Genomic DNA, 18,532 nt, shown 5'->3' with positions numbered 1-18,532 from the left:
AACTTAATGTGAATGAGTCATATTAAAGAACTTGGGATGCAATCCTATGCATGTTTAGACAGAAAAAAGTCCTACAAATCCCAGCATGCCCCAGCCAGGTTGTAGGATTTTTTTTCCTGTCTAAACATGCATAGGATTGCACCCTTAAACACTTTCCTCAGTTAAGAACATAAGAAGTGCTCTGCTGGATCAGACCAAGGGTCCATCTAGTCCAGCACTCTGTTCACACAGTGGCCAACCAGCCATCAGTCAGGAACAGCACCCTCCCACCCATGTTCCCCAGCAACTAGTGCACACAGGCTTACTGCCTCAAATACTGGAGATAGCACACCACCATCAGTGCTAGCAGCCATTAATAGCCTTTGCCTCCAGGAATTTATCCAACCCCCTTTTAAAGCCATCCAAATTGGTGGTCATCACTACATCTTGTGATAGTGAGTTCCATAATTTAACTATGTGCTGTGTGAAGAAGTACTTCCTTTTCTTTGTCCTGGATCTCCCACCAGCTTCATGGGATGACCCCGGGTTCTAGTATTTTGAGAGAGGGAGAAAAATGTCTCCCTATCCACATTTTCCATACCACGCATAATTTTGACCACCTCTTTCATGTCTCCCCTTAGCCTCCTTTTTCTTCAGCTAAACAATCCCAGTTTATGTAACTTTCCCTCATAGGGGAGATGCTCCAGCCCCTTAATCATTTAAGTTGCCCTTTTCTGCCCTTTTCCCAGCTCTATAATATTCCTTTTTAGGTGTGGTGACCAGAACTGTACACAGTATTCTAAATGTGGTTGCACCATACATTTGTATAAAGGCAGTAGGATATTGGCAGTTTTATTCTGAGTTCTTTTTCTTATAATGCCTAACATGGAATTTGCCGTCTTTACAGTGGCCGCACACTGAGTGGACATTTTCATCAAGCTGTCCACCACAATCCCAAGATCTCTTTTTTGTTTGGTCACTGCCAGCTCAGATCCCATTAGGTTATACTTGAAGTTGGGGTTTTTTGCCCCAACATGCATCACCTTACACTTGGGGCTCCATCACACCAGCATTATAGCCCACTGTCGCCCTGTGTTGTATGTTGATGAATCACATGACGTTGTCCCTTTCCTGCCCTGATCTTGCCTCCCCCCCCCTTAGTGCTGTTTTTTGGTAGTCCAGTTCTTCTGGTAATGCAAAAGGACACTGCTCTACCCTCAACGTGTATTTTTAGGGGGCGTGTGTGTCTAAAGGCAGTCTGGCTAACAAAAAGAAGGGCAGTGTGATTCTTCACTCAGCCGTGAAGGGGGAGGGGGAGGTCCCATTTAACTCTATGTTCTTACTCCTGAGTAGGCATGACCAGGGCTACATTGGCACAGTGATAGCTCTTAAGTAGAGTTTTCAGCATGCCAAGTTTGAGTGAGATTGGTCCATCCCTTGATTTTTTAGGATTTTTTTTAAAAAAAATTAATTCCCCCCCCCTTTAAATCCTTTCCCTGGAAGTTCACAAGTACAAACAATCACTTTCCTTTCCTTAGTAAGCCTGTCTCTGTTCAATGGGGTTTACTCAAAGGTAAGCATGCATGGGATTTTAGTATGAATTGGATGTAAATGCAGTTGAAATCAATGGGATTTACACAATGCTGCAATCCTCTCCAGATAGGATGCTCCAAAGCCTCCAGGCAGGGTGAGGGAAACAGGCATAGCCTATGCAACAAGGAATACCTACAAAGGTACATAGGAGAGAGACTTTTCCCGAAGTGAGCTCAGTAGCAAAAGAAGCTCCTTCCTAGGAAAAAGCAGTGCAAGACCAGGAGTGCCCCATGCCAATTACTAGGGAGGGCCAGAGGTGTCCAACAACCAGCAGCTAATGAACTGTAGGGGGAGGTACAAAGGAGATCTGAGAACGCATCTCAACAACGGAACAACAGCAATACACTGGTGCGCAGGAGAGGAGAGGTATAAAGATGAATGAAACATAAAAGCACAAAGGTATAAGTGCTCAGGGTTTCATACGCTATGGAAACGAAGGCAGATAATTTGAGGGCAAACATGTAGGTGTGATGGAGCTCTTGCTTACATTGAACCACATCTGCCATTTGGATGCCCACTCTCCCAGTTTGGAGAGATCCCTTTGGCGCTCTTCACAATCCCTTTGTGTTTTAACAACCTTAAATAATTTGGTATCGTCGGCAAACTTGGCCACTTCACTGCTCACTCCTAATTCCAGATCATTAATAAATAAGTTGAAAAGAATTGGTCCCAATACCGATCCCTGTGGGACCCTACTATTTACTTCCCTCATCGGGAGAACTGACCATTTATACTCTGTTTTCTGTTCTCTAACCAGTTACTGATCCATAAGAGGACCTCTCCTCTTATTCTATGACTACTAAGTTTGTTCAGGAGTCTTAGGTGGCAGTGTCATGACACAGGCTCTGAACAACAGGCCTGGCTGCGGACACTCCTTGCTCAAACCAAGCACCACCACTTGATACGCCTGAGGTGAAGGACAGTCATCACCTTTCTCCAAACTATGTGGAGAAAGGGGTTAAATGGAGAAGGATTTCAATTATAAAATAATGCGCTGTGAATTATATGTGCTGAGGTGAATTATTGTGGGTGCTAAATGAATAAACTTCAGATGCTAAATGCCAAACAGAAACGTGGGATTTAAACAAAATAATTAAAATTTATTTTAAAAGTTCACAAGCTTTGTTTAAAAATAAAACATTTAAAAACCTTTTTGAAAACTCGCATCTAATCCTTTCACCCATTCACATATACGCTTTCCTGTCACACACACATTCACTCTTGAATTTTATTATCAGTATTGTTTATTTTACACAAACTGTCTATCTGCACACCCCACTCAAAAGACACCACTCTCTATACTGAACCTCAAACTCTCCAGAACCCAAGTACTCTACACACCAAGAGCTAACATACAGAGCTAACACAGAGAGAGTTCAAGCACTAAAGGCTAAAGACTCTAAGGCCAGAGCTAGACCTAAGGTTTATCCCAGGATCATCCCGGGTTCGTCCCTGCCTGAGCGCTGGATGCCCTGTGTGGCACTTAGATGAACAGGTTTGACCCCAGGACAATCCTGGGATAAACCTTAGGTCTAGCTACGGCCTACGAGTACCTAAAAGTCTCTCACAATCCCCTCAGTCATTCCCTTATATATCACTCCTTCCCCCTCCTAAGACATTCTAACTCCACCCACTCAAGTCAAAATTCTAAGCACCACAGACTTACCAATTTCAGACATGCATTAGGGAACTGACTTGTGGGGTGTAATGCCACAGGGGGACTTTATCAAAAGCCTTTTGAAAGTCCACATGCTTCTCCAGCAAGTTAGCAACAATGTGGCCAGGGCAATTAACTACTCCTGTGCACTGCATTTTTTTTATGCAGTTGATGGTGCTAGATATAGAAATTACATATGCAATAGTGACCCCAGGCAGGCATGAGTCAACTAGTTTAGCACACCTAGAAGCAACCAAGTGTGCATGGTGATGAACTAGTTGATGGCTCTTGAGATTTAGCTTCCATCCCTGAGAATTTACCCCCGACTCTGAGATCTAGCGAAACTAACTGCTGCAAGTCCTTGTTAGGCCTTTTGGGAGACCTGAGCACCATGCTTTCCAAGGCGTGTTACTCATCACTTATGGATGGAAGCAACACAATCCATGCAGTCCTGTGCATGAACATTCAAACCTATGAAGAGGTGCCAGGTGTGCGTGAGGAATGTCAGGCTCTCACAGTAGTCCAGAAATATGGGGGAAGCTGTGCATCAGATTTCTATGACAAGAGTCAGAGTGGAAGTTTAAATCAACCTGACCTGTATTTTTTTTTAAAAAAAAAAAAAGCTTAGGTTTATGCTATCAATGTGACATTGGTTTAATATTTAAATACATTAAAATACGCAAATATCCCCTCTGGGAATAGAGCCCACTCCAGACAGGATGCACAAGAACACTGCCCTTTTTATGGCCTGGCAAGTGTGAATGCTAGAACTTGTTTATTATTAAACAAAGGAAAGTAGCCACTCTTGAAAGTTTGCCCTCAGTGCCACAAACCCAAGCTTGTGGTGCGATCCCAGGCAGGGGCTTATTTGTTATTAATTATTAGTATTACCTATTATTATTGCATTTATATCCTACCGTTCTTCCATCATGGAACACAACACGGGGATTCCCAGGTGGTCTCCCATCCAAGCAGACCTAGACCTGCTTAGCTTCAGCAAGGTGGCTGCTTTATGTGCCTCCAAACCATTCCCTGGGACCATGCGTCTTTGAGCCAAGGATGGGTTCTCTAGAGCTCAGCTCCAGAATGTATTCATTAAGGCAGGTCTCATCCAGAGAACAGGTTTAGTGGGATTTTAATCTGTGTGAGCACTTGCTGCTAAAGTAGAACAGCCTCCCGGCCTTGCTGGCATACATCTTTTTCAATTACTTTCATCCCAGGTTATGGTGGAGAACAGAGATTAACCATCAACTTGTTCAACAGGTTGGTGTTGTACTGGTGTGATGTGTCATCCATCTCACACATCAGCAGAGACTTTTTTTCGCTCAGTCTGCAAGCTAGTAGGAAAGATGATTGTCTCTAAGTGAGTGCAAACCACTGAACCTTTGCCACGAGCTTCCATGCATCTGGGTCAGAGGGTGTGGCTTTCAGCTGGGCTTGAACTCCTGTACCTTCCCCACCACCACTGGAATAATCTCTCTAAAGCATCTGTGGAAATGCATACATCTCTAGAGTTTAAAATGCATCCAAGAGATTGCTTCCTATTGCCTAAGGTTGCCAAACCAAGACCCTAAGAAATCTTCTGTACTTCAGAGGCAGAATTTCCTCACTCCAGTTCTGAATTAGCAGGAAAAGCTATACCTGGTGGAATTTTTCCATCTATTTAAACTACACAATCTGTATACAGAAGCCCTTTTTTTTAGAGCTGGGATCTAGCTCTTATACATCTAATACATCAGCCTTTCCCAATCTGGTGCCCTCCTGATGTTTTGGACTACAACTCCCATGATTCCTAAGCATTAACAATGCTGGCTCGGTGGTGCTGATGGGAGTCCGAAGCATCTGGAGGACACTAGGTTGGGGAGCACTATTGCACTGTTATACACTGAGCACTATTTACAGTCATAGAGACACCCTGGTTCTCTAAGTATCTGGACCAAGGGTGATTCCTCCTCCTTTCATGCATGGCAATTGGGAAGGGAATGCAGAGGAGCCATAGAGGTGGTTCACCTATCAGGCAACTGTTGTTGGTTCAAGCTCCCCTGCTCTTTCCAGATATGGTATCCCATTTCGACAAGGCCTCCCAATACCTGCGCTCAGAAGAGCCAAACCCTGGGGTCCGAATAAATCCTGCAGAAAGAAATACCGATGTGCCGCTGAGCTTGGGCAAACTGTTCAGCTCCCAGCACCACAGCTAGACAGGCAAGGCAAGCCTGCTATTCCCCAGGAAATAACGCAACTGTGGAGACCGACAGCCAGATGGTGACCTTTAATGGACACAGGTTGCTCACTTTCCTCTTGTATTTTGGGGTTCAGAGAAGAGTGCACATGATAGATTCCCTTTCTCGGTGAGAAGGAACAATGTCAGGAAAGACATACCGCATATCACTAAGGGCAGAGTCATTCTCCTCCGGGCTAGGCCCAAGCTGAACCTTTGCCACTGTGGTGCTGCCTCCTGCCTTGGGCCCTTCAACTGGCTTGCTTTCCTTCTCCTTCATGTTGTCTCCTGCCCCTGGACTCTTGGCTCTGATAGGCAAGGGAGCAGCAGCCAATATCTCACCGGGCCCCAGTGTCCTTTTGTGTATTCGCCGAGTGCTTCCTCGTCTTTTCTTGGGGATTGCCAGGTGCTGCCCCACGTTCTCCATCTCAGACAGGCTGTAGGCCATGGCCCGATATAGTTCCTTGTCTTCATTCTCGGGGTAGGCAAAAGAGGAGCCGGCACTCTGTGGCCGGGGCGGAAGTCGGATATCAGCCGCAGAACTCAGCACCTCAGGTTGTTCCTGCTGGATGTGTTCCACCCTGGCCTTCAGGTTGTTGGTGAGGTCTGGAAGAGGCAAGCAAAGGGGGAGGGGAAGAGCAAAAAGAAAGAGACCTTCCCATGCCCTTCAGCTTGGGAGGCCCAAACCCACGGCAGCTTAAGAGGATCTCATGTTGTGCCCCAGTGCTGCATTGCAGAGGTTGCACACAAATGAAAGCACATGGAATAGGGGCAGCATTCCCAGTTCCTTGCCCCATCAACAAGCTTGACCCAGGGAGGACCCACAAGAAATATGAATAGAGAATCCTGACCACACTAAATCTCTCCACTTGAACCAATAGGCTGTGGGTAAAGCATGTGCCAATGAAAGCCTGGTTCAAGATAGTCTAATCCAGAAGTTGGCAACTATGGCCCAAGTGCTACGTGCAGCCTTCACCCATTGGCTGGCATCTCCTCTTCCTTCCAGTATCAGCCACCACAAGGGGAATGAGAAGGGTGATCAGCTGGCAAGCCATGGGAGGGAGGGTGGAAAGGCTGGCTCTGGCCCCACCCACCAGCAGCTTTGTCTCTGCCCACTGCCAGCGTGCGCCCCCAAAGAGACACCCTCTGAGGCAATGCAGCCCTCAGTGGAAAAATGGTTGCCCGCTCCTGGTCTAATCCTTACCCGGCTGTCAGTGTATAATGACATGGAATGCCCTCCTCCCTCCAGAGTTCACCCAGTCTAGAGTGGGCACCAGGTATTCACACATAGACCTTTTCTGCACTGAAGATCTTCCCTCCCAGGCACATGCCCTTCCCTAGTGTCCCCAAACTTTGCTTTCTTACCATGCACTTCTGCCACTTTGAGCTCCCCATTCTCATCAATCTCTACCCTCTCCTGCCCATGCTCAAGGATCCTGCAAAAGAGAGCGAGATGGTTTCCCCAGCTGTAGGAGGAGCTGAAGCACTTGCCATACAATCAACAATGTGCTCTTCATTCCCCCTGCGCCCACGATGGAAAGGCATTCTTGGCGACAGCTTCCCCAACTCCTTCCGGCTAAAAATTCACCATAATCCAAAACTGAGCATTTCCCAAGAACTGCTGTAAGATTTAACCACTTGAGTTCGCTCTTAAGGATTAAGCTGAGATGGAGTGGATGTTTTCAGTGTAGTGTTTATAAGAATATTTTAATTAATGTTTCATGCCATACAGTTTTTACATTCCACAAGCCAGAGGACAGAGGGTAGGCTAGAAATCTAAATATATAAATAGATGATTTGGCTGGACAGAGAAAATGCACTTGAAGTAAACAGGAAAAAAATTAACCAGCTGTTCTCTGCTGGGGTCAGAGTTGGTTATTTATATTGTTCAATGTCTTCATCAGTAACTTGAACGTGGAAGTGGTAAGAGCAATTATCAGATTTGCAAAGAATACAGAATGGGAAGGGTTTGCAAACATTCTAAAGGATAAGCAATATATTCATAATTATCCCATAAAAAGGGAGAGCTGGCAGGAAGAACACGAAATTCAACAAGGACCAATGTGAAATGTTACACACCGCATAGCATTGACACGCTCTCGTTTGCAGTATTGTGTTCAGTTCTGGACACTACAAGTTAAAAAAAAAATCCCCACTCATAATGATTCATAAATAAACAACAAAAACATAAAACGTTAAAGGGTCTGAGTATATTTAGTCTGTACAAAAGAAGATTCCGGGGAAGGGGAGGATGTGCTGACAGCTTTTAAATATTTAAGAATATACAAAAAAGAAGGGGCAGGGAGGGACAGGAAAACAATAATGTTCTTAAATTTCAGGGTATTACTTAGGTTAAACATTAGTATGAATCTGCTATTTGTAAAAGTAGCTCAACACACATGAGGCTGAAAAGTGCTGATGAGCTTCTCTTCTCTTGTATTATTTGCACTGCTTGTGAATGTAGTACTTGATGGACAGAACACAAAACAGGGGTCTGTCTTCACGGCGCCAGGTTGGCGCTACCTCTCTCCTCAACCCCATGCTTTCTCTCTCCCAGGGTGTCATCGGGTAATCCCAGCACTGAGGAGGGAGTGTGGGGTTTCTGGGCAGCCATCCAGGTCCCAGACCAACCCCTCCTTCTTCCTGGTGGGAGTCGACCAATCGCTGGTCGCCTACCACCAACCTCCACCCCTGGGTTGGCTGTGGAGCAACATTACATGGCAGAAGCACCGTGTTGACGTTACTCCCTTTGAAAATGTTGGGGTAAATTCCCGACTTTTTCAAATCAGAGCATTGCGGGGAGGTCCTGCGGTGGCTGGGAAGCTGCGCCTGCACTTGCATTGGCTGCCTATACGTTTCCGAGCCCAATTCAAGGTGCTGGTCTTAACCTATAAAGCATTACATGGCTTGGGACCACAATACCTGATGGAACACCTCTCTCCCGACATGAACCTACCCGTACACTGCGCTCAACATCTAAGGTCCTCCTCCGAGTGCCTACTTCGAGGGAAGCTCGGAGGATGGCAACAAGGGAGACAGCCTTCTCAGTGGTGGCCCCCCAATTATGGAATGATCTCCCTGACAAGGCTCGCCTGGCGCCAACAGGGGCCAAATCTACACACAGAAGAGACGGAGGAAGAGGCGGCAGCGGCGAAAAGTTCCCAGGGCTCGGCGGCTTCGCTGGTGAGTCCTGGCCGCCGAGCCCAACTCCCCGCCGGCCTCCTGCTGCCGGTGAAAGAACTACCCGGGTTGGAGAGCTCGGCGGAAGCCAAGCCCAACTCCCCGCCGGCCTCCTGCTGCCGGCGAAAGAGCCACCCGGGTTGGAGAGCTCGGCGCTCTCCAACCCGGGTGGCTCTTTCGCCGGCAGCAGGAGGCCGGCAGGGAGTTGGGCTCGGCAGCAAGGACTCACCAGCGAAGCTGCCGAACCCTGGGAACGTTTCGCCGCCACCGCCTCTTCCTCCGTCTCTTCTGAACAGGTATCTGCACTAGGAGTTTCGGGGCGCTCTGAAGCACCTTCAGGGCGCCCCGACGACTGTGTGTAGATTTGGCCCTGGTTATCTTTTCGGCGCCAGGTCAACAAGACCTTTCTCCTCCCGTGCATTTAACAGCATTTAACAACATATGCTAAGTTTGTTTTTTAATGGACCCCAGAACTGTCATTGTTTAAAATGGATACTATTTTACACTGTTGTTTTTATATTTTTGATGGTTTTAAATTTGTATACTTTTTAATGTTCACTGTTTTAACTTTTGTAACCCGCCCAGAGAGCTTCGACTATGGGGCAGTATATAAATTTAATAAATAAATAAATCTAACCAATGGGGCACAGATCCACAGCCACCTCGGGGCTTTCCCTGTGTGTAGACAGGCCCCAGGATGCGAATGTACATTCTAGGGTCAAACATAATGCCAACTCATGGGCTGACAATACACAAATGAGCTCTGTGTTCACACATTCCCTCCTCTCCCTCTGCTTTCCCTTTGCACGAAAGGTGGGGAACGTTAGTTATTGGCAGTAAGAGCTATAAGCTAAAACATGCTGGCATTTTGGCCCCACCCATTTTGTCATGCCCATCACTGGGATATGCCCCCCCCCCAAGAGCGTGTCAGATATTGAATTTGGCCCTGGGGCTAAACAAGGTTCCCTGCCCCTGCTTCGCACGATCTGCTTTAATGTTTCTGCTTTTGCAGAAACTTTATTTTGCCTTTGCATCTGATTCTGGGACAGGCTAGCTCCAGTGCCACCACCAGGCCCTCCTTGTCACCCTACCTCCTGGTGGTTATGCGTTTGCCGTTGATGTACTTTGTAGATGTGGAGATGGAATTGAAGCCTATTCCCAATTCAGCACCGGGTCCAAAAGTAGTGAAGAAGTCTAGGATTAAAGGTAACAACAACAGCATCACTACTGATGGGACGGAGAGTTGCTGGCTAGTGCAGGCCCCAATAATGCCAGCAGGATGATAGAGGCCATGAGCATACATTTGCTACTTAAGGGACAAGGTGGGGTGGGGTACAAATTTAACATGGGGAAACGCTTCTCAAATATCAGATATCATCTGTCAGGTATGCTTTAAGGTAGATTCCTGCAATGAGAAGGGGGTTGGACTCGATGGCCTTGTAGGCACCTTCTAACTCTACTAGTCTATGATTCTATGATCCTATTTGAAAGGTAAGGATGAACGGCATCCCTATGAATGGACAGAGCCAGAGTGAGCTAGCAGAAATCGAAAACAGAAAGCACTTGGAGAAACACAGAGGATAGGTTCCATCAAAGCCTGCAATGACCATTTCCAGTGCCTGTGACCGATTGCCCACTGAATTGCAAGAGCTGTTCAAGGGTGCAAGGCAATGGGGCATGAATATGCTTACCTGTCTGGCCTGGAGCGCTGTAGGAGCAATAGGAGTAGGTGCCACCCCCCGGCATGACCCACTGAGAAATTCCTCGTTGTTCATCTGTAAAGTATGGAGTGAATTAATAAATTGAAATCTGTGAATTAACATTTTATTATTACTACTATTATTTGATTACTTAGTGTGGTGGGCTTAACTAATTTAACTCTACAATTCAAATTTGCACTTATCCTGCTTTCTGATTAATTAATATCCTAAAATTCAAGCCTGTTGCTTGTTTATTTTTGTACCTTTTTAATGATGACACCTTTGTTTGAATCCTCATGAATAACTTGAGCTGGTGCGCGTAATTGCCACAAGGATCGCCATCTTAGTCTGGGCATCTGATGATGTGGACAGTGTCCAGGAAAGCTTACGCCACGACAAATAAATGCATTTGTCTTTAAGGTGCTACAAAACCTTGTTGTTTATGTGACCTGGGGGGGGGGGGGGATCTACACTACTGCTTTTAAACTCTTTAAAGCACTTTGAAAACATTTTGAAACCTGTATATGCAGTGTGTCCTGGGCCCCAACAGTTGTCAAAACTGTTATAAAGCGCTTTAAAGCAGTAGTGTAGATCCCCCCATAGTGATTAGAATGCAGGACTGGAGAGACTCAGGTTTGGCCCTGAAGCTCGCTGGGTGACTTTGGGCCAGTCACCTCACAAGGTTGTTGTGAGGATAAAATGGAGAGAAGGACCATGAATGCTGCTTTGAGCTCCTTGGAGGTGTGTGTGTGTGTGTGTGTGTGTGTGTGTGTGTGTGTGTGTGTATGTGATAAACAATCAAATAAAAGACCCTTGGGTTAACAAGACGTTTGTCTCATGAATCTGATTCTTGCAGAATCTAGCTATTTCTTCACTGGAAAAGGTCCTGGGTGTTGAGGGAAGAGCATCAGCCACTTTGGATGCCCCCCCCTTTTGTTTTTTCCAGAAAAGCAGGGTATAAATAAATTAAATAAATAAAAACATGGCCATATCTCATAGGCAGAACTCATCAGGCTCAGTCCGTGTCATCTCAATGTAAAGAAGGATCTCAGGCACCAATGAAGATTTATTTTCCTTTTTTTAGCCCTTGCAGGGGGATGGAAATTTAGGAAGCAAAAGTTTCTGGGTGCGAAGGTTTAAAACCTCCCCTAGCTGCACACAGTGGTCCTGATCTGTATCGGGCCCCAGGCTTACTTCAAGGTTTTAAAAAGTCAGGATCAGCTGCATGCTATGTATTTAAGGAAGCATGTAATTTAGCCCTCAGGCAGCAGGGTTGGTGAAGATGATCTCTCCACATAAGAATTGCTGTCAATCAGAGCAGACAGCACTGAGCTAGAAACACCGCTTTCGAAGGCAGCTTTTTATTTTAATATCTTGTCCCCCTTATACTAGGTGAGGCACATACCAAAGATGTCAGTGAAGGGATCTTGTCCTTCGAAAAATTCTCGGAAGACCTCGTCTGCATCCCGAAAGGTGAACATGAGGTCAGGAGTCCCAGTTGAGCTCTGATAAAGCCCCATTCCTTGCAGAAAACAAATCAGACACCTTTTGTCATCATTTCCAGGAAGGAAAGAAGGGAACGAGGATGGCTTGTGGAGGACAGCAGGGGAGAGGATTTCCCCTTTGGCCATAGACCCAGAAGGAACAGATCTCTCTGCTGAATGCAGAGTGGAGAGCTGGCCAAAAAGGCGTACAGCAGTGGAGGGAAACTACCATTCTCCTCAATAAAAGTTCCCAGAGGGGAAGCCGCATTTGTCTCTTGCAGCAAAAACAAGAAAAGGGGGGGGCAGGACTTGTAGCAACTTGAGGTTCATCAGGCGAGCGTTTTATCGCACGCTCGCTAGCTACTGCCCACTTATGAATGTGTGCACATCCTTTAGACGACAGCGTCTGCCTCCTGCATGCCTCCCGCTCCTTCTGCTAATTTTTCCATTGCAAAATGGACCCCCAAATATCCGATTTTTTTTAAAAAACGGAATGTGCTGCGATCTCCTGCTGTGTACAGGAAAAGCGGCACAATAGAAACAGCCCCTGAATGGGCCACGTGGTCTTTGTTTACTTCCTCTTCCTGTTGGGGAAGAAGAGGAAGTAATGTGGGACAGAAGCCGGGGCGGAGAAGCAACATTATTATTATTATTATTATTATTATTTATTTATATAGCACCATCGATGTACATGGTGCTGTACAGATAACACAGTAAATAGCAAGACCCTGCCGCATAGGCTTACAATCTAATAAAGTTGTAGTAAACAATAAGAAGGGAAAGAGAATGCAAACAGGCACAGGGAAGTGTAAACAGGCACCGGGAAGGGTGAAGCTAACAGTATAGAGTCAGAGCAAACTCAAAGTTTAAAAGCTATAGGGAAAAGAAAAGTTTTTAGCTGTGTTTTAAAAGCTGTGATTGAGTTGGTAGTTCTCAGGTGTTCTGGAAGAGCATTCCAGGCATGAGGGGCAGCAGAGGAAAATGGACGAAGCCGAGCAAGGGAAGTAGAGACCCTTGGGCAGGCAAGAAGCATGGCATCAGAGGAGCGAAGAGCACGAGCGGGGCAATAGTGTGAGATGAGAGAGGAGAGATAAGCAGGAGCTAGACCGTGAAGAGCTTTGAAGGTCAACAGGAGAAGTTTATATTGGATTCTGGAATGAATTGGGAGCCAATGAAGAGATTTCAGAAGCGGAGTGACATGGTCAGAGCGGCGGGCCAGGAAGATGATCTTAGCGGCAGATTGGTGGACAGAGACCAGCGGACTGATGTGAGACGAGGGGAGGCCAGAGAGGAGGAGGTTGCAGTAGTCCAACCGAGAGATAACCAGTGCGTGAACGAGAGTCTTGGCAGAAGAGACAGACAAAAATGGTCGAATCCTGGCAATATTATACAGGAAGAAACGACAAGATTTAGCTACTGCCTCGATATGAGGAATAAAGGAGAGCGAGGAATCAAATATAAAGCCAAGGCTACGAGTTTCCTTGACCGGAGTAAGCGTGACATCGTTGACAGTAACAGAGAATGAGAGGTGAGGAGAAGGTTAATTTTCCCGTGTGATGACGGTCCTTAAAGACTAACAAATTTATTCTGGCATAAGTATTTTGTGGACTGATGAAGTGGACATTGTCCATGAAAGCTTATGCCAGAATAAATGTGTTAGCCTTTAAGGTGCCACAAAATTCTTTGTTGTTCTTGATATAAGGGCAGTCTCTCAGTGCATGCATCACTTGCAAACAGTAAAACAAGAGGAAAACTCCCAAAATAAGAGTAGAGGAGGAACAATTCATAAAAGGAAGACAGATAGAAGAGTTGATCAATCATGAAACCAATCCAGCCAGGTGGCTGTTTCTCCGGGAGAATTTTTATGCAGTGAAAGTTCTACCTCCAGCTGAAAATAAAGTAATGTATTTTCAGGGGAGGAGGGAGGAGGTGTAGTTTGTGAGTCTAGTATGTAGCACATGCCAGGTACACGTGGAGAATATGCTGTTGCATCCACTAGTGCAGGGTTCTTACCTGTGCTTAGGCCCATAAGCCCTTCGAGCCCATAGAGGTCATAAAGGTCACGCTTATAATCTGGAAGAGAGAAGGAGGAAGAAGATACCACTCCCATCTTTAAGTGTGTTCAGCTTTTGTGACAAACCTGTACATTGGGTTGGATTGGGAACCTCGGATAAGGCTTGCAGGCTGGAGGTTCCCCACCCCTCCAGCCTATTCAGATGACATACTAAGCCACGGTTAGGCCACTAACCCTTTTGCAGCAAATGGTTAGTGAGCATGTTTAAACCATCATTATGTAGTCACCATGGTTAGGAATGGTTCACATGACACACTAAGCCATAATGTTTAGGTCAAAATGCTTAACCACTGTGGCTTAGCTTGTCATCTGAACAGGGTCTTTATGAATTCCAAAATACCGCTGAGACCCCCCATCCTCTTGCTGCAGCACTGGCACCATGGCCATAACCAGCAGCAAAGCATTCAGCAGCAGAAAACACTGAACTTCTAGAAGTGCCCCGGACACGTTTATCTGATGCTTCTTTATCAAAGACAGAAGGAAGAAAGGCTGACTGGTTGGCCAAGCAATTACCCAAAGGGATCATCTCAGGGGACATGAGGTGAATGGGGAAGGGGGCTGCACAGTAACCCAGGGTGGTTGAACTGTCAACAGGCCAAGCTGTCACTTCTGTGGCACATAAGGAGTGAGAACTGGAAGGCAGCCATTGCTCAGGAGACATGTGAACACTGTGCACACTGCAGAAAATGTCTCTAGGAAAAGGCAGGACATGGGGCATAGAGGAGCACACAGGGAACAGGGGAGTGTCTATACAATGATACATTGGCGCCATGAGCCCCCAACCCCCCGCACTTGTGCTCCTCCAGGGTTGTCCCCACAGCGAGGAGTTAGCGCAAGGTTTGCTTCAATCAGAGGAGGAGGAGGAGCTGCCGCCGCCCTGTGCTCTGCTGCGCTGCTGCACGAGCACCACTGCACATCCCCAATCCCCCTCCCGTTTTTCTTTCCCAACCTGGGGCTTCCCCTGCCAAGCATTCCTGTCCTCTTCACTGCGCTTAGAAGCACCCGTAGCTGCTAAACATTATAGTACGCAATTCGAAAGAAATGCATGCCTAGTTCCACATGCTTATTGGGAGTTCTGGATTTCAATTTCTGAAATGCAAGTCTCCCAGACAGGTGGGAAATACTTTTTTCCTTTTCTTTTCCTTCTTTCTTTCTTTTAAGATGAGAGACATTTCAAAACCAGTTTCCTCAGCCCCCATCCCTCCCGCCGCCAGAAGAAGAAGCGCACCGTGGCGCACCCCCTCCTCCCTGTCTGGCCAATGGTGACCGATCAGGGATTGCCATTGGCTGGGACACACCTCCGCTGCAAGTCTGGAGCAAGGCGACAGACGGAGATGCACCATCATCGCCTTGCTCCACAGAAAAAAATCGGGGTAAGTCCCTGACTTTTTAAATTCGGAGCTTCAGGGGAAAGCCCTGGGATGGCCCCGCAGTGGCTGCTGTGTCATATATTTATGACTGAATGCCACTGCAGAGCCACCCCGCGGCTTTCCCCTCATATAGATAACCCCCAGCTCAGAGATGGCCCAACCCCAAGGATGGGGAATGGAGAGAAAGGTCTGATCTCTTACTGTCTGATAGCACTTCATATGCTTCTGCTATCTCCTTGAATTTCTTCTCAGCATGTTCCTTGTTGCCTGGGTTTTTATCTGGGTGCCATTTCAGTGCATGCTTCCTGTACCTAGAACATTCCAGGGAGAGAGACCTGACTGTAGGCTTACCATGAAGATAAGCCACCTTAACCTCACACATTGTGCCAATTAGCAGGAGACTTGGAGGTTCATCAGGCAAGTGTTTTATGGCACGCTTGCTCCTGCCCACTTACGGATGTGCTTGCATCCTTTAGGACAATGTCCGCCTCTCGCTTATTCTTCCATAGCCAAATTGACCCCTTTTAATCTGACTTTTTTTTAAAAAAACAACGGAATGTGCCGTGATCTCCTGCTGTGTGCAGGAGAAGTGGCTTGATTAAAAAAACACCTCTGAATGGGCCAAGACACCTGGGCTACACTACTGCTTTAAAGCACTTTATAACAGTTTGAACAACTGTTGGCGCCCAGAACACACTGCATATACCGTTTTCAAAAGTGTTATAAAGCACTTTAAAGCATTGAGGGCGGGCTTTTGTAAATTGCCCAGAGAGCTTTGGCTATGAGGCGGTATATAAATTAAATAAATAAATAAATAAATAGATAGTGTAGATCCGGCTGTGGTCTTTGTTTACTTCCTCTTTTCCCTCCAGAAAGAATGAGAAAGTGCAGAGAAGTGATGGTGAGGAAACACAATTTTCCCCCCATGTGATGACGCTCTTCGCCTTTCACCACCAATGTCAGTGAGATCCCTACTCTCAGACATTGAGATATTCGTTGCTTGACAGCTAAATAAATCAGAGTTGGAGGGGAGACCTTTAGTCCTGACCTCCGCTGGAAATCACTGAATCCCTTAGGCTGAGTCTTTGCCTAAGATCTGAATTTTATTTCTAAGGACAAAGAGAGGCAATCTAGATGGTCTAGATTGTTCTAACAATGAGAGGCAATCTAGATGGTCACCCCTCAACTCTCAGTGTATGGAGTAGGAGACTTCAAACACAGCTCCAGGACCTCCAATGAAAAGTGTACGTGGACCTCTAACACATCTTGGAGCATCTAAATCAAGGTTCTCACAGCCACAGGAAAAAAAGGCATTTGCGTTCCCCTCATCCCATCCAAAGGATCAATGGGAATTGCAAAGGGAACTGGCTGGTTGGGGATGCTGGCACATTATTATTAACAACAACAACAACATTTCTATACCACCCCATAGCTGAAGCTCTCTGGGTGGTTTCCAACACACCAAGACCGGAGAGGGTGGGCTTAGCTTCATTGTTCCCGGTACAATATAGCGGCACCGAATGCAGGGAAACGGAACCCCGAAGAAGGGCAACTTACGCCTTTTTAATGTCATCTGGGGAGGCAGTTTGTAGGACGTCTAGTGTTTGGTAGTAATCGACCATGATGCTGTTGATTCTCTGCAGAGGCCAGCTGCAAATCCAGAGAGAACATGGTGTGACGGCGATCACCCACCCATTCCCATTCCACAAGGACACTGGAGAGACACTGCCAGATCTACACTTAAGTCAAATCATTACAAACTTTGGATAGAATGCAGGATAATATAACACTATGAAAGCAGTATATGGAAATTGGATTGTGCCCCAACAGTTATCAGTGCACTTTAATACCGCTATAAAGACCTGCAGGGTTGTTCCAGCAGCAAAAATAGCCTCCCTTGAGGGTGCCCTAATACACAAACTGTTCAAAACTAGTTCTAGCTACATGTGCAGGAGTGTCATTCAGCAGGAGCAATCCTCCCTCCCTGTGTTTCAGATCGCCTGTTCTTACTCCTCAGGGGTAGCTACATTAATGGCCAGGCAGCTCCCTGGTTCTACATCTAGACACACCATTCCAAAGAATTAAATGGTCCCCAGATACTGAGTAAACATGCCAAAGGCACAAAACTCGTTATAAAAGACCGATTGTCTGAACTTTGTGGATAAAACAGGTAGAAATTATGAGTTATAAAAAAGCAATTGTCACAATACTTCTAACATATAGAGAGCGCCAGAGAGCTCCGGCTATTGGGCGGTATAGAAATGTAATAAATAAATAAATAAATAAATAAATAAATATAGAGCTCCATCACGCCTACTTTTATTCATGGTGCGCATCCGCAATTTCCACTTTCATGTTCTTGAGCTATTTCACCTTGTTTACCTTTTTTGTGGCTCACACTTTCTGGTATCACCACTGTGCTCGCCCCCCCCTGCCCCTTCTCCTTCCCCCTCCAGTTCATTGGTGCTTGTGGTTGATGGACATTCTGGTGGGCGTGGGCACCTTCCCCCCCTTGCTCTGGTTTTGCTGTCTACTGTTTTAACGATTTAGCATTTGATCAATTAGGCCTTTCTGCCTTTCGAGGGGGAGAAATAGCAATGGAGAGCAATGAGAGTGGGGTTGGAGTGGGGTACATTTGAGTGACTCAGCACAAGCCCGGTCGTTTGAGCAACTCAGTATGCCCTCCTCCTTTGTCAGGAAGACCGCCCTTCAATGCAGATGTCCCCAAGAAGAGAGGTTCTGCGACATAGCATTTGGACAGCAATGCATGGGAACAGAAGAGTGGTTCTATCCTGCATGGAGAGAAAAATGCTGGACTTTCCCACCCTAGAAAAGCACAGAAAATGGAGGGGAAGAGGTGAGATGACGGCAGGACAGAAATGACGTCGTGTGAGGGTCATGGGGCAAAACAGTAAACAAGGCAGGATGACAGTGCAATAAAACGCTGGTTTGATGGAGTTCAGAGTGCCTTTTTGCAAATTAATCTTGCATGTATCCAAGATAAGGCTTTTAAATTTTGTGGAGGATTTCCCCACCACCATGAATAAGGCCATGGCTAGACGAGGGGTTAGAGGGCGACGATCTCACAATTTTATGATCACGAGATCATTGCCCTTGTCTACAAGCAGCGTGTGACATCGCAGCCGCCATTTTGGTTTGTTTGTTTTTAAAGGGAAAGGAGTGCACAAGCGCTCAAATGAAAGGTAGGGTTTTTTTAAGAAAAGAAAAGCCCTCCCCTCCCCCCACCCCCGATGGGCACAGAGCTCCTGAAGAGCTC

The 18,532-nt window shown here is 46.4% G+C and overlaps 1 pseudogene; it reads right to left on the bottom strand.

The window, feature by feature from the left end:
• Nucleotides 1-5,541: 5,541 nt before the first annotated feature.
• Nucleotides 5,542-16,877, bottom strand: LOC134393617 (dnaJ homolog subfamily B member 2-like; annotated as a pseudogene).
• Nucleotides 16,878-18,532: the final 1,655 nt, after the last annotated feature.

The sequence above is a fragment of the Elgaria multicarinata genome, chromosome 2 (genome assembly GCF_023053635.1).
Source record: "Elgaria multicarinata webbii isolate HBS135686 ecotype San Diego chromosome 2, rElgMul1.1.pri, whole genome shotgun sequence".
Classification (NCBI taxonomy): Eukaryota; Metazoa; Chordata; class Lepidosauria; order Squamata; family Anguidae; genus Elgaria; species Elgaria multicarinata.
This window is presented reverse-complemented; position numbering and strand designations above follow the sequence as displayed.